Below are 15,110 nucleotides of genomic sequence, written 5' to 3' on the forward strand. Positions count from 1 at the left end.
TCTTTTCGTTTTGAATTATTTCGTTTAAAGACATTTCAAGCTTTGTGTATTTGATGTATTTCTCATGTCTGTGTGTGAGGCATACAATGAGTTTCGTTAAGTTAGGATGAGATGCGCTCCAGTTAACGTGCAATGCAAGATTATCATTTTTTTATTATTATTTATTAAATCTTATTTATCTTATTTATTAAATACAGGCTGATGAAAAATGTATTAAAATTAAGATACAATTTATACAAAACGAAATTCACTTTTACTCGTGCTGTTCACTTTTCATAAATCAACATACATGGGGAAAAAAATAACATTATAACATTTGAACAAATATGAAAATAAATGCGCTTATTTAATGGCTACAACAGTATAGGCCTACAGACTCTCTATTTGTACAAATTGCTGCACATTCATTTAATTCTGAATTTTGCACACACAAGTTGATAGGCATTTGTTCAAATCAAGTTCATGATAATTGTGCGTGCATTTATTAATCATTATGATACTAAAATCATAACAAAAGTAGGTTATGCTATGTACAAAAAAATCAGATGAGCCCAGAATATTCCAAACTGCCGTAGCCAAGGCGACATCTAGTCATAGGGTCCGTGCACTTTTTGATCATTTCATTTCCTGTTTAGAATGGAATAAGGAGAAATGAAAACCAGCTCGTTTATTCGTTTTTTTTTGGCTAGATTTTGGCTAGATTTTTCATTTTTCGTTTATGGTTTACAAGTCGGTTTATGGGTTCGATATTTCATTTGCACACGTGGGCGGCGCTGAAACGCCCCTTTCATCTGATTGGTCAAACCGCTCCGCCTTCAGTAAGCTGTGAGCTTTTCTTTCTGTCAGGCAGAATAAGAGTCAGTAGGCTACGAGTGCGGCACTGACAAATGCCCTTTAATGAAATAATGTCTGAAACCACCACTCACTGTTAACTACACACACTATTTGATTTAGAAATATGTTGCTGGTCAAGTAATTCGTGCTGCTGCGACTTGCAAGCAACCCCATTAATGTGAGCCACAGTATATGACAGATTATATTAGCATATCTCCCATTGATAAATACAGTGCAAATAGTTCCGTCTCTTTGGATAAAAGGGAAGTGGAAATAAAAATCAATAATAGGCTGAACTGTACCATGATAATATGTCCGTAACATTTACCACTCTAGTCTTTTATTTACATCAAAAGGCAGGTAGGCGTGTGTGACATATATGGGCTATAAATAATTTTGAATAGAAATAAAGTTTATATTTTTTGAATTTAAGCATGTGTAGCCTGCTCAGTTCACATGAAAAGAAAGAGACAGAAAAGAGAGAAGCCAGAATCAGTGAACGTAAATTAAATACTGACAAAATGACCAGGTTTGGGATTAATTGTTATTATTATTATGAGAAATTGACTCCGCCTAGAACTTTGATGCTTCACCAAACTCAGCTCAGACCCTCAGACTGGTCTAACTTGCTTCTAACTGGTCAGACTTTCCCAAAAAATCCATCGACTTGAGTTATCTGAGCAATGAAGGCCGTAATACTTAATGCTGTCCACTAGAGGGGGCGACAGGATAATAAGTGTTTTCTACTCTCTTTCCCTGTTTGCATCAGTTTAAATGACAAATAAATAAACAGTGGTGGAGGAAGTACTGAATCTCAGTACTTAAGTAAAAGTACAAATAACCAGAGACATATTTACTTTAGTAAAAGTAGAAGTAGCCTACCACAATGAAAACCCTACTTAAGTAAAAAGTAAAAAGTACCTGATTTTAAATGTACTTTAAGTATTAAAAGTAAAAGTACTTGCATAACAATTTATTCTCTTAATGTCTATATTCTAATAATTAGGGCTGTAACAATATGAATCCGAAATCGCTACACTCAGATCTACGAACCTGTGTCGCGGTGTGAGAAGGGAGAAGGCAGAATCGCGACACACCCCTTTTTTGAAGTTAACATTATACAATACGTAGACCTACACCACAAAACTAGTTGAGGATAAATTATTTAATATTTGGCAATTCCATCGTTATAAACGGGACATTTGCAGTAAAAACTTGAAATATAAATTCTCAGAAAATGCATTTAATACATATTGAAAAATATCAGTATGCGTTTTATATTTAATGGGAAATCTAGGCTACACATGCGTTACGGGACACAAACAATATTTAACTTTTAGGTAGAAAAATATTTTTTTGTAATTCTGTGAATTACACTGCGCAAACCAAAAGTAATACCCACCGGATGAAGGGTTGGCTCTCTCCACAGAACATAACATATTCATTTTATTTTATTTTTCGTGTTCCCATTTATGAGGAAAAAACAATGTTACAGACGTGACCGCTCTGAAAGGCACTAAAAGACTGCTTTAAAACTTTCACTGAGACCTCAAACAGAAAGCACAAAGCCTTTTTTAAATTTGAATTTCGTTTTGTATTAATTGTATCTCAATTTTAATCAATGTTTCATCAAACAATTGCCAGGATTTAATAAATAAGTAGAAAATAGATAATCACGACACGTAGGCGCTGGCGAGTGAACTGGAGCTCGTCTCATAAATGAACCGAAACTCAGCGTAGGCTATAAGGTATCCTACTTGCCTCACAGACCTGATAAATATATCTTTAGACAGCTTTAAATGTGTACTTTTAAACAGAACAATTCAAAACGAAAGAAAACCGACTGCTCTCTGCTTATAATCCGTATGAAATGCGCATTTCTCTCTGGCGCGTTCACTACTGCGAAGATCGCGTATCAGTATCGTCAACCTCATCTTTGCAGCCGACACAGAAAACACTTGTTTATTAATAAACAATTAAAATGTCTTCTTGCTATATTTGACATATTCATTACTTTTGCTGGTTCTTTGTGACAGCTTTTAGGTGCTTTATTGTTAGCGCCACCAACGCGATCAGCACCGAAAACATGGAGATTTTTTTCAATCCCTGTTTTGGCAGGGGAAAAACTGATCCGAAAATGTAACGAAACGTTGTAGAAATGTGGTGGAGTAGAAAGTATAATAATTGCTGCAAAAAGTAACGAAGTAAAAGTCAAAAGTATGCACTATTGATTCTACTTAAGTAAAGTACAGATACGTGAAAAATGTACTTAAGTAAAGTAACGAAGTATTTGTACTTGGTTACATTCCACCACTGCAAATAAATGCATGAATTTCATTATGATAACAGGTTAAACGTCGTAATTAGCCAGCATAGGACGCAAATGAAAATACAATTTGATATTTGTGATATTTAAACTGTGTATTATTAATAAATATTGTTTCATATCTTGTTCATGCTTTATACATTTTAACCAGTGCTAATTTAAATAAAATGAATGAATAGAACTATATAATAATTAATTATAATATGGTAACTTTGGTCCAAAGTAATCTGTGATAAACAGTGTATAGGCCTACTATGTTTCATCTGCTTATTTATTATAGTCAAAATAATCCAGCAATTATGTTTTATCGAATGTTATTCGAATTCAAGATGTAGAAGCTCAGATCAATAATGAGGCGTACAGGCCATAAATAACAAATAGACATTACAACATTTTTATTATTCATAAGAATTTAAGTTAATAACATCTAAAACAAAGAATACATGTATTACAGGGCAAGTATAAGTATTAGTATTTTTAATGTTTTTGAAAGAAGTTTCCTCTGCTCATCAAGCCTGCATTTATTTGATCAAAAATACTAGTAATATTGTGATATATTTTTAAAATTTAAAATAATTGGTTTAAATGATCATTTATTTCTGTGATGCAAAGCTGAATTTTCAGGATCATTACTCCAGTCTATCACATGATCCTTTAGAAATAATTCTAATATGATGATTCATTATCAAAGTTGGAAACAGTTCTGCTGCTTAATATGTTTTCATAACCTGTGATACTTTTTTTAGGATACTTTGATGAATAAAAAGTAAAAAAAAAAAAAAAAAGCAATTTTTTAAAAAATAGAAATCTTTTGTAACAACAATATACACTACTGGTCAGTAATTTGAGGTCAGTATTTTTTTTTTTTTTTTTTTAAATAAATCAATACTTTTATTCAGCAAGGATGTGTTAAATTGATTTAAAAAAAAGTGATAGTAAAGAAGATTTATATTATTAGAAATTATATATTTTTTTTAATAAATGCAGTTCTTTTTAACCTTTTATTCATCAAATATATTAGGCAGCAGAACTGTTTCCAACACTCATAATAAATCAGAATATTAGAATGATTTCTGGGGCTGTTTACACCTGGCCACTTCATGCGTTTTCTCAGATCGGATAGCTATCCGATCGTGAAAAGACCAGGGGCGCCTGTTTCAGAAAGGAGGTTAAGTGAAAACTCAGAGTATGTTAACCCTGAAATGAGGGAAACTCTGGGTTTTCTGTTTCAGAATGGGAGGTATGTTAAACCTGAGAAAGCAGAGTAAGTCAAGCCCGTTTCTGAAAGAGAGGTAACTTATACTCAGAGTCAGTTACCATGGTAACTTACTCTGTGAACCTAACCTGGCCGGGAGCAGGTTTTCTTCGGTAAACCCAGAGTTTCTTTCGGTCTCCTCCCCTTTTTTTAAAGAGGAAGTGGTGTTTAAACACCTCATTCATTCTTTCAGTACATTTTTATTAATAAAATTAATCTTTAATTAATAAATACAATATTGCTATTTTTACTTTTTTTTTTTTACTTTTTTTTTTTTTAAATAAGATGAAGTCTATTAACTCCTTAACTGGCAACTGAATATACAGTAGTAGATTAGAGTTACATAATGTAGTTCTAAACAAATTCTACAGAATTAAACTGTGGCATTTACTGAAAATCACTGAACTCTGTTCATCTGTGCAACAGAAGTTGATGGACCGTCCTCCTGCTGTTCTTCCACTTTGGGGGCGGGGGGGAGAGATAAGACTACCCATTTATACTTAGCTTTAAACTTAGATTCTACTCCACATAAAAATGTGAAAAAATCTGAATGTGTAGATTGTTTGATGTGACACATAACATTATCCCCATCGTCCTGTGAAGATGAGTACACTTTATAACACGATTTGTCATAATTTCTGGTGTATTGAGTAGGCTACTTACAACTGCCTGCAGGTTTTGTTGGGACAGGAGGCTCCAAAAGACAGATATTACCATCGGAATCTGTTGGGACCAACAAAAAACCCAACCCAAAGTAAAATAAATGGAAATATCAAAAATAGCCTATATAAGAAATAACACATATGTAAACCTCTTACATTTTATGAAGGCCCTTGGATCTTCGGGAGTGACTGGCTCTGAAGTCCCTCCAGGAATTCCCCCAGCCAAAAATGCTGCTGCACTGCTAGACACTGGGATGCTATTTAGTTATTTAATATGTCAAATATTTGTAAATTCAGGTAGCCCTACACCCATGATATGCTCAAACCTTACCTGATTGAATTATGTTCTTATATTTAATTTTCAGCTGCTGCCATGTTCTTTTAATACCTGCAGGATTGCACCCATGAAAATTAAAATTAGGTTGAATAACATACTGTTCTTCCAGTTTCACCTCTGATATTATAACAGTTGGGTAAGTTACTCTAAAATAGTTATTAATTACTAACTACAAATGACATCTTCAACCGTGTAATTAGATTCATGTAATAATGACTATCTTTAGAAAGTATTGGTCTACTTATTAATAAATCCCATATCAACCTCAACCACTTGAACAATACAAGGAGAGACAAGAAACTGCACTTTTAATGCTTTCAAATAAACAATATACAATTGCATGGATTATTCTTGAATTGACCAAAGTGTGTAGAGGGAGAAGGTTACATAAAAAATATACCTTTTAAAAATGTATGTTAAATATACAGAATTGTTCTATAGTCTAATGCAATTACATCAGATTTTACTTCAAATTACAGAAGAATTAAGAGTAATCCCTTTAATTAAATGACAGTATTTAGATGACTTGGTAATTAATTACACCCAACACTGTATAACTAATTAAAATGTAAACATACGCATTGACTCGAGCAACTATTTTCTCCCTAGCTAACTCTAGTTGTCCTTCGCTGCTGCAGCCGATATTTAAAAAATAATAATATGTCTTCTTACGCTTGCAGAAGCTGGTGAGAAATATGCAGACCTCTTTTTGTCTGGCGCTGTTACCATGGTGACTCATAATATCTGCACTCCATTGATAATGGCTTTTTATAGTGGTGGTGCACGCGCTTAACTCAGAGTCAGTCAACTCAGAGTTGATTGAACTAACTAATTTCCGCTGTTCTGTAACCGAAAACTCAGAGTTTCCCATCTCAGGGTAAGTCAACTCAGTTGAACCTCCTTTCTGAAACAGGCCCCAGGGGCCCGTTCTTCGTACGTCGCTAACTCAGTTAGCTGGATTTGATTGTTGGAGATTTGGCATGATCTTGGATTGTTTGGTTCTTCGACGCTCATCCTGGACTTGCTGTCATAGCAGCAGGTGCCCAAGCTTAAACCTGCTCGGGAGCAGGCTTATTTCATGTTAACAGGATTAGATCCCGGCTTTATAAGCGGAGGTGATACGGGAAGTCTTTCGCAGCCATGTCTTGTCCGTTTTTACGACAAGAACCTGTCGCTGAAGGTGGTCTCACGCTGCACAATCCACTGCCGCTTTCTGAGCATGCAGCCTGACATCAAACAATTCACCATTTACCTTGGAGAAGCGAGTCCAGAATATATCAAATAATACAAAAAGTAATGTAATCAAAAAGTATGCAGTTGACTGATTAAAAATATCTTAGATGGTGTGTGACTCCATGTCCTACATCACAAATGTGGAAGCAAAATGGCCTGGTTCTGTGCATGACTCCAGGATTTTCAGAGAGTCACATTCATGCACATTATTTGAACGTGGTAAGGAAATATTTAATATCAAGCTCACTGTATTACATACATTTATTCTGAGCCTAACAAAACTGCATTTTTCCAGGTGCTTACGACGGGATCCTGCTTGGTGACAGGGGCTATACCTGCAGGCAGTATTTCATGACGCCATTCCCTGACCCAAACCCGTTTCAATGCAGCTCTAGCCAGGACAAGGGCACGCATTGAAATGACCTTTGGGCAACTAAAGGAAAGATTTCAGTGTCTGAGGGTTGCACCTGACAGGGCCTGTGACATTATTGTTGCATGTGCCATACTCCACAATAGTGCCACCATCAGAAAGGAGAGGACCCCTGTGGTGGAGGTGCAGCCTGATGATGACCTCCAGCCAGTGCACTTGGACCAACCTAGTGGCAGAGCTGCACGGGACAGAATTGTGGAACACCATTTTTTATTTATTTTTTTTCAAAACAAAAACCTTCATTAAATGAATAGAAGACAAGACAACATGCTTAGTTCCTTGAGTTTTATTTCAATTATTCTTTGTCAAGAAAAGCCAATGATGGTCATCTTTTGCCTGCAATAAGATATATTGTTATCCAAGGTCAGCAATAGTACTCTGTGTGAAATAGTGTATTTAGCACTTACTCTGAAGTTCCTTTTGAAGCAACTCAATCTCTAGTGCCAGTTTTTTCTTCTTTAAGGTGTCAAGTTCTATTTCTCCCCTTCATTTTTCTGTTTTTTCAGGTCAAAATACTAAATTTTCTGTTGTAGATTCCGTTTATATACGGATATCACCCTGTGCCATGTTTGGATAAAAAGAATAAAAAAAATTAAAAAAAATAAAAAAGAACTGTCAACACAAGCCTCATGCAACAAAAATAAAAAGTACAAGTAGGTTACTACACTGCCCACCTCTGTATCACTTTGTGCAGTAGGCCTTTCCTCCTGCAACTCATATTGCAGTCAGAAATAATATGTACACAAGTTACTATAAATGAAGTAAAGTTATTTATGCACTTACAAGTACTTCCTCCAAAGGACAGTCATCTGAGAGGGTTTCTTCACTGTCCTGTGCAATGGAAACAAATGGGCATTACAAAGTGTTGCACTTTCTTCCCTTTTGATGTAAAGTTAGAAAAAGTCCACTTACTGCACACATTTCAGCCACTACTTTCTTGGGAACAGGTACAAGTGTTGGTGTATTATGTAAAACTGCACAAAAGAGGAAACACAATGGCATTACAATGAACTACACTATATGAACAAATGTGATCAGTAACTCATGGCAAAATATTCTTACATTAAGTTCAGCAGTTTTCACCTTCACAAGTCAAAGCAATTGATCACTACTCAATATTTAACAGCTGAAATTACTGTACCAGCCATTTGGATTATATAGGCCTACTTAATTTAATGCGGCAAAAAAAAAGATATATTTTACAGTGTAGCAAGATCATTTAAAGCTCATTTACCAGTAATGAAGGTGTTGCTGCTACTGGTTCCTGGCTGTTGGTCTGAGGAAGAGCTGCCCCCAGGGATGCCCTCCACAATGGGTCGGTTCACATTTAACCCCAGGGCCAGCTCTACTGCTGGGGTATAATGTGGTATAATGTGAGGGAGCAGGACCACCACCTGTTTTTTTTTTTTTCAGCTCAGCCTTTTTCTTGGTTGCTGTTATAAACAGACAAACACATTTAACGGTGCTTTTCTTTTGTAAAAGAGACAAAGAACAGTAGAAGTAGAAAAGATTACCATTTTGAAGAATATTCTTGTACTTCCCTTTTACTTGTTCCCATGTTCTAGTGCAGTGTTCTTCAACCCTGCTCCCGGAGGACCCCCAACACTGCTGGTTTTCTTTGTCTCCCTAATCAAACACACCGGATTCAATTCATCAACTCATTATCACATGGGTTAATGAGCTGATGAGTTGAATCAGGTGTGTTTGATTAGGGAGACAAAGAAAACGTGCAGTGTTGGGGGTCCTCCAGGAGCAGGGTTGAAGAACACTGTTCTAGTGGGTCCTGAGGTGGCTCTGACATTAAGCAATTATGAAATGATTAAAATACAAGAATATACACTGTAATAAGTGATATAACCATAACATGGAACACTTACGCATTTCATTTGTCTGCTACTTTTTGCCAGCCCTCTCTCCTGGCTTTTGCACACTTTGAGGTGTTCCCTGGCGTTTTAATTAAGGTTTCATATTCTGCATAACCTTCAATAACTCTTGCTCTGCTGCGGAGAAAAACTGTGCGCGCTCTTTGGCCATGGTGAGCAGCCAATAGCAGCGTTGCTGATCAATGTTTCTACTATCGATACATATCCCCTTTTAAACCAGCGCATGAACGCGCAGTTATCTCAGATAACTCAATCCAGCTATACTAATCATAACTGGCAGGTGTGTTCGAAGAAACGAATTAGTTAGATCATGATTAGGCCGATGATATCACCTTGGATGTCTCATAATTTGATCTTGGATGTTTCAAGCAACGTACGAAGAACGGGCCCCAGTTGCTATGACAGCAAGTCCAGGATGAGCGTCGAAGAACTCAGTTAGCTGGATTTGATTGTTGGCGATTTGGCATGATCTTGGATTGTTTGGGTCTTCGACGCTCATCCTGGACTTGCTGTCATAGCAACTGGGGCCCGTTCTTCGTACGTTGCTTAAAACATCTGAGATCAAACGAGACATCCAAGATGATATCATCGTGCTAATCATGATCTGACTAATTTGGTTCTTCGAACACACCTGCCGGATATGATTAGTATAGCTGGATTGAGTTAGTGAGATAATTGCGCGTTCACGCGCTGGTTTAAAAGGGGATATGTATCGATAGTAGAAACATTGATCAGCAACGCTGCTATTGGCTGCTCACCATGGCCAAAGAGCGCGCTCAGTTTTTCAACGCAGCAGAGCAGGAATTTTTACTGGAAGGGTATGCAGAGTTTGAAAAATATAATTAAAACGCCAGGGAACACTGGGAATCAAAGTGTGCAAAAGCCAGGAGAGAGGGCTGGCAAAAAGTAACAGACAAATTAAATGCGTAAGTGTTCCATGTTATGGTTATATCACTTATTACAGTATATATTCTTGTATTTTAATAATTTCATAATTGCTTAATGTCAGAGCCACCTCAGGACCCACTAGAACATGGGAACAAGTAAAAGTGAAGTACAAGAATATTCTTCAAACTGGTAATCTTTTCTACTTCTACTGATTAGTCTCTTTTAGCAAAGACATTTTAAATGATGTGTTTGTCTGTTTATAGTTATCTGCAACCAAGGAAAAGGCGGAGCAGAAAAAAACAGGTGGTGGTCCTGCACCCCCACGTTATACCCCGGCAGAAGAGCTGGCCCTTGGGCTAAATGAGAACCGACCCATTGTGGAGGGCATTCCTGGGGGCAGCTCTTCCTTAAGGCCTATTTATACTTCTGCGTCGGACCTACGCCGGAGCCTCTACGCTGTAGGCAACGCGTTGGTTTTAATTTATACTTCTGCGTCGTTGTCCGCGTTGACGCGCAATTACTCATGCAGAGGGACCATGTGAAACCCGAGGGAGGGGTTCTAGCAGACCAATCACAGCGCTTGCGTCCGCGTAGAATTGACGCGTTGTTACATTTTTGGAGAGGTGCGCATCAGGGTACGCCAAAGGGTACGCGCGCTAAGCACAGCCTACGACGTAGCTACGGCGTAAGTTCGACGCAGAAGTATAAATAGGCCTTTAGACCTAAAGCCAGGGACCAGTAACAGCAACACCTTAATTACAGGTAAATGAGTTTTAAATCATCTTGCTACACTGTAAATAATTTGTTGCTGCATTAAATTAAGTATGTCCATAATCCAAATGGCTGGTACAGTATCAGCTCCGCTTATGAAGCCGGGATCTAATCCTGTTAACATGAAATAAGCTTGCGCACCTGTTGCTATGACAGCAAGTCCAGGAGGAGCGTCGAAGAACCAAACAATCCCAGATCATGCCAAATCGCCAATAATCAAATCCAGCTAACTGAGTTAGCGACGTACGAAGAACGGGCCCCAGGTGCGCAAGCTTAAACCTGCTCGGGAGCAGGCTTATTTCATGTTAACAGGATTAGACTGCGGCTTCATAAGCGGAGCTGATACGGGAAGTCCAGCGCTTATGAAGCCGGGATCTAATCCTGTTAACATGAAATAAGCTTGCGCACCTGTTGCTATGACAGCAAGTCCAGGATGAGCGTCGAAGAACCAAACAATCCCAGATCATGCCAAATCGCCAATAATCAAATCCAGCTAACTGAGTTAGCGGCGTACGAAGAACGGGCCCTGAGGTACGAAGAACTGAGATTTTGCGTTACAATAGTGCACTTTCTGAGATATATATTTTTTCTCGTGACTGGTGAGATTGTCGTTTACATGATTAATTTGTTGGAAACGCACACTTATTTTCGACTTGTCGGAGTCGGGCTTTAACTACAGCACAAACTGTTTGCATTGCCTTAAGATTATTTGCGAGTGGCTCTTTCCTTTACACTATTGGAGATGCGGAGAACTTGATGGAAAGTGCTGTCTGTCGTGTCATTCGGAGTTTACCTGGCGCTTTTAGGTTTAGAAAAACAGTTTTAGGTTTTTTTTGTGGCATTTCCAAGCCACTTAAAGGAGCTGTATGTAGTTTTCAGCGGCCTCTAGCGGTGATGTTTCAGATTGCAACCAATAAGTTGACAAGCGCGTGCTCTTGCGCGTGCTCGAATTTATGAGCGAGCACTGTGGATACCGGCCAGACTGAGACGCGTCACGCAACACACCAGAGAGAGCATCCCACAACATGCTAGAAACTCAGGTAAACTCCCACTGCAACGTTACAATAATAGGCTACTTTTATCAGCTTGACGTTGAACTAATGCTCCATGCTCGTACCATGATAAGAATGGAACCCTATCAACCGTGCCGAATTTTGCCACTGCAAGCACTACTTCACATTTTCTTCAGGAAATGTATACATTCTAGGTTTGTAGATAAGGTCTCTCCATGATTCAAACGCCCTGCCGATGTTGATCCGTGTTTTTTCACCCGAAGTTCATCCGATTCACGTCTGGCCTTTAATACGAGCTTCAGCAGAAAGAAAAAAACGTTTTATTGTTTTTTTTATCAATATGTGGAGTTTGTGTTGGAGTCTGTGTTGTGCTGGGAGCAGGTCGTTTCTTAGTGTTATCAGACATGTCATAAGTTGCATAAGTCATAAGTCCATGTCATAAGTTGCAGTGTCGTCGCTGTTGAGTGCAAAATCAGTAGGCTAGACGAGGCGAGAGGCTCGGGAGAGCTCCGCGCATGCAGGTGACGTCACTGGATTTCGCGGTAAATCCGACCCGGCACCTTCACATAAACATAAGAATACTTGCTTTCAGAGGTAATAGCAAAACCCGAAAAGTGGATCATTTAAATGTGATATTACAACCCCTTCACACACAGGCAATAAAAAAAGGATTCGTTTTAGTAGAAAAGCTACATACAGCACCTTTAAGACCCAATGTTGTAAAGCAGTTTTTTTTTTAAGCAGTTTTTTTTTAGGCTATCATCATTTTTTATGAAAATCATGCATTCATGACCATGCCGATTACAGTATATGTTACTCAGGCTTCACTAACGTGATTGGTACCATAGACTATAGGCTAGACCAGGGGTCGGCAACCTAAGGCACGCGTGCCAAATGCGACTCTGATACTTTCCAGACAAGTTACATACTCTCCTGTCACTTGTTTCAAGAGCTTCACTTGGTCAAAAACCAAGTGATAACCTGTACAATGTAAAATTGTCAACATCAAATTATGTACTACATATTACAGCATTGTTTCAATACAAGACATACCAATGGACTCGCGCAGCTTTCTGTCTTCTTTGGGCACCAGATGTTCCTTCCTCACCCGAAACAAAGGACTTATTCGATTAGCTTGCGTTGATATAAGGACTGGTCTTCCTTCTCTGCTGTAAAACAAGAAAGTCTCGACTTACTCTATGTGCAATTACTATTGTTCTTGAAACATAAATTAAGACAGTTATAAATAAGTTAATTTACCATACGATTCAAGTCAAGTCAAGTTTATTTGTATAGCGCTTTTCACAATACAGATTGTATCTAAGCAGCTTCACAGTATTAAATTAAAATAATACAACAATGTTTGTTTCAAGAGGAATTTATTGATTGATAAAATAAAATTAAATATCCCCAAAATATCCCCAACTGAGCAAGCCAAAGGCAACAGTGGCAAGGAACCGAAAAACTCCATCAAGTGACCTAATGGTGTCCTAAAACTCCATCAGGTGACCTAATGGAGAAAAAAAACCTTGGGAGAACCCAGGCTCAGTCGGGGGCCAGTTCTCCTCTGGCATTTATGAGCTACAGGCCGGATTGTAGTTTGAACTGTAGGATTATATGAATGCCTGGCTGAAGAGATGCGACTTTAATCTAGTTTTAAACTGGGAGAGCGAGTCTGAGCAACGAACAGTATAGAACTCTGCATAACAGTGAGGAATACTCCCATTGGTGCACAGGGTGAGTAGGTCTTTTTTCTTTAAGGCACTGATCACTGGAGGATTTTCATACAATGAGCTGGGGGGTGTGGTTCTGGTGCCTCTGGTGCCTCTTGTTGCCTGTTGTGCCACCATCAGTTTTCGGAAGGTTGGGGCGGTGAAATCATACTTGAAGAAGATTGTTTTTGGTTCATCTTTCGTGTAGCGGAACCATTTAATCTTCTGCCAATGAACTGATTGTCCCTCCTCATCTTTTGTTCTGTTTTTGAGTATGTGGTTGGAGAGGGACTTGAAGTACAGAAAGTCCTTGTGTCCAAGTTCATGTACACTATGGGTCGTTCTTTCTTTCCATTCTCACAAGTGTGTAGTAGCCATCATGGATGGCTACTAGACATGGAGTGTGATAGTGTGCATGCTGCAGTGTAAACTGCAAGAAGAAAAGTTTCTATTTACTCCCATTTCTATTTACTCCCATACTTCTATTTACTGATGGCTACTACACACTTGTGAGAATGGCAAGAAGGAACGACCCATACAGTGTACATGAACTTGAACACAAGGACTTTCTGGACTTCAAGTCCCTCTCCAACCACATACTCAAAAACAGAACAAAAGATGAGGAGGGACAATCAGTTCATTGGCAGAAGATTAAATGGTTCCGCTACACGAAAGATGAACCAAAAACAATCTTCTTCAAGTATGATTTCACCGCCCCAACCTTTCGAAAACTGACGGTGGCACAACAGGCAACAAGAGGCACCAGAGGCACCAGAACCACACACCCCAGCTCATTGTATGAAAATCCTCCAGTGATCAGTGCCTTAAAGAAAAAAGACCTACTCACCCTGTGCACCAATGGGAGTATTCCTCACTGTTATGCAGAGTTCTATAACACTCTGACAGTGGGCAGTGAGTGAACTTTTTAGTTCAACTAAAGTGAACTAAAAAGTGAAATGTGTAATAAACAAGAGAAATTAAACTGTTTGAAATTAAATGTTAAACTGTTTGACATGAATGTGAACTCATAAATGAGAATTGAAATTAAACGGTTAGAAATGAAATGTTAAACAGTTTGAAATGATGAAATGACTATGTATACAGTATTTTAAATAAAATGAAAAGTTATGAAGTTAGAGTGTTTTTAACCAATGTTTTGACCAATCATTTCTGCATTGATCAGCAGATACGCCCTATTTTTCTTTAGAAGAATTGGAAATGTTTGGTGCCAAAAAGGCGTATTTGATGTTTTTGCCATATTTTCAAGATTTTGCAAGGTTTTAGAATATGTTCATCGTGTTAATATTCCATAATATGTTCACTTAAGAACTTACTCATATAAGTATGTATGTGGTTGCAATGTTGTGGTTGAAGGTTAATAAATACAGTTGATTGAAGTGTGGTCAAAATTTTGTTTTGGCTCTCCTGTAAAGTTTGTCAAATGCCACTTATGCCCCTCTGGTTCCAAGCCCTCGATATTTGGATATTGGAATAATAAATAAAGTAGCCTATCTTAATTTTACACAATGTTCCTGTTTTTTGTGTGTTTTTTTTTTTTTTACTGTTTTCTAAGGGTTTCTTAATTTTAGACAAGTTGACCAGCACACATTACTGTATATGCAATGCAGTATAATGCATGTGTGTCGTATGTGACATATTTTGCACACAGGTAAAGGTGCCCAATATCAGTCATTTCTAGAAAAAAAGTGTTTTGGAAAATAGCTCTTTATTTGATAATCATTCAAATTTGTTTTCTATACAGAGAT

Source organism: Leuciscus leuciscus (assembly GCF_965113295.1).
Source record: "Leuciscus leuciscus genome assembly, chromosome: 13".
Lineage (NCBI taxonomy): Eukaryota > Metazoa > Chordata > Actinopteri > Cypriniformes > Leuciscidae > Leuciscus > Leuciscus leuciscus.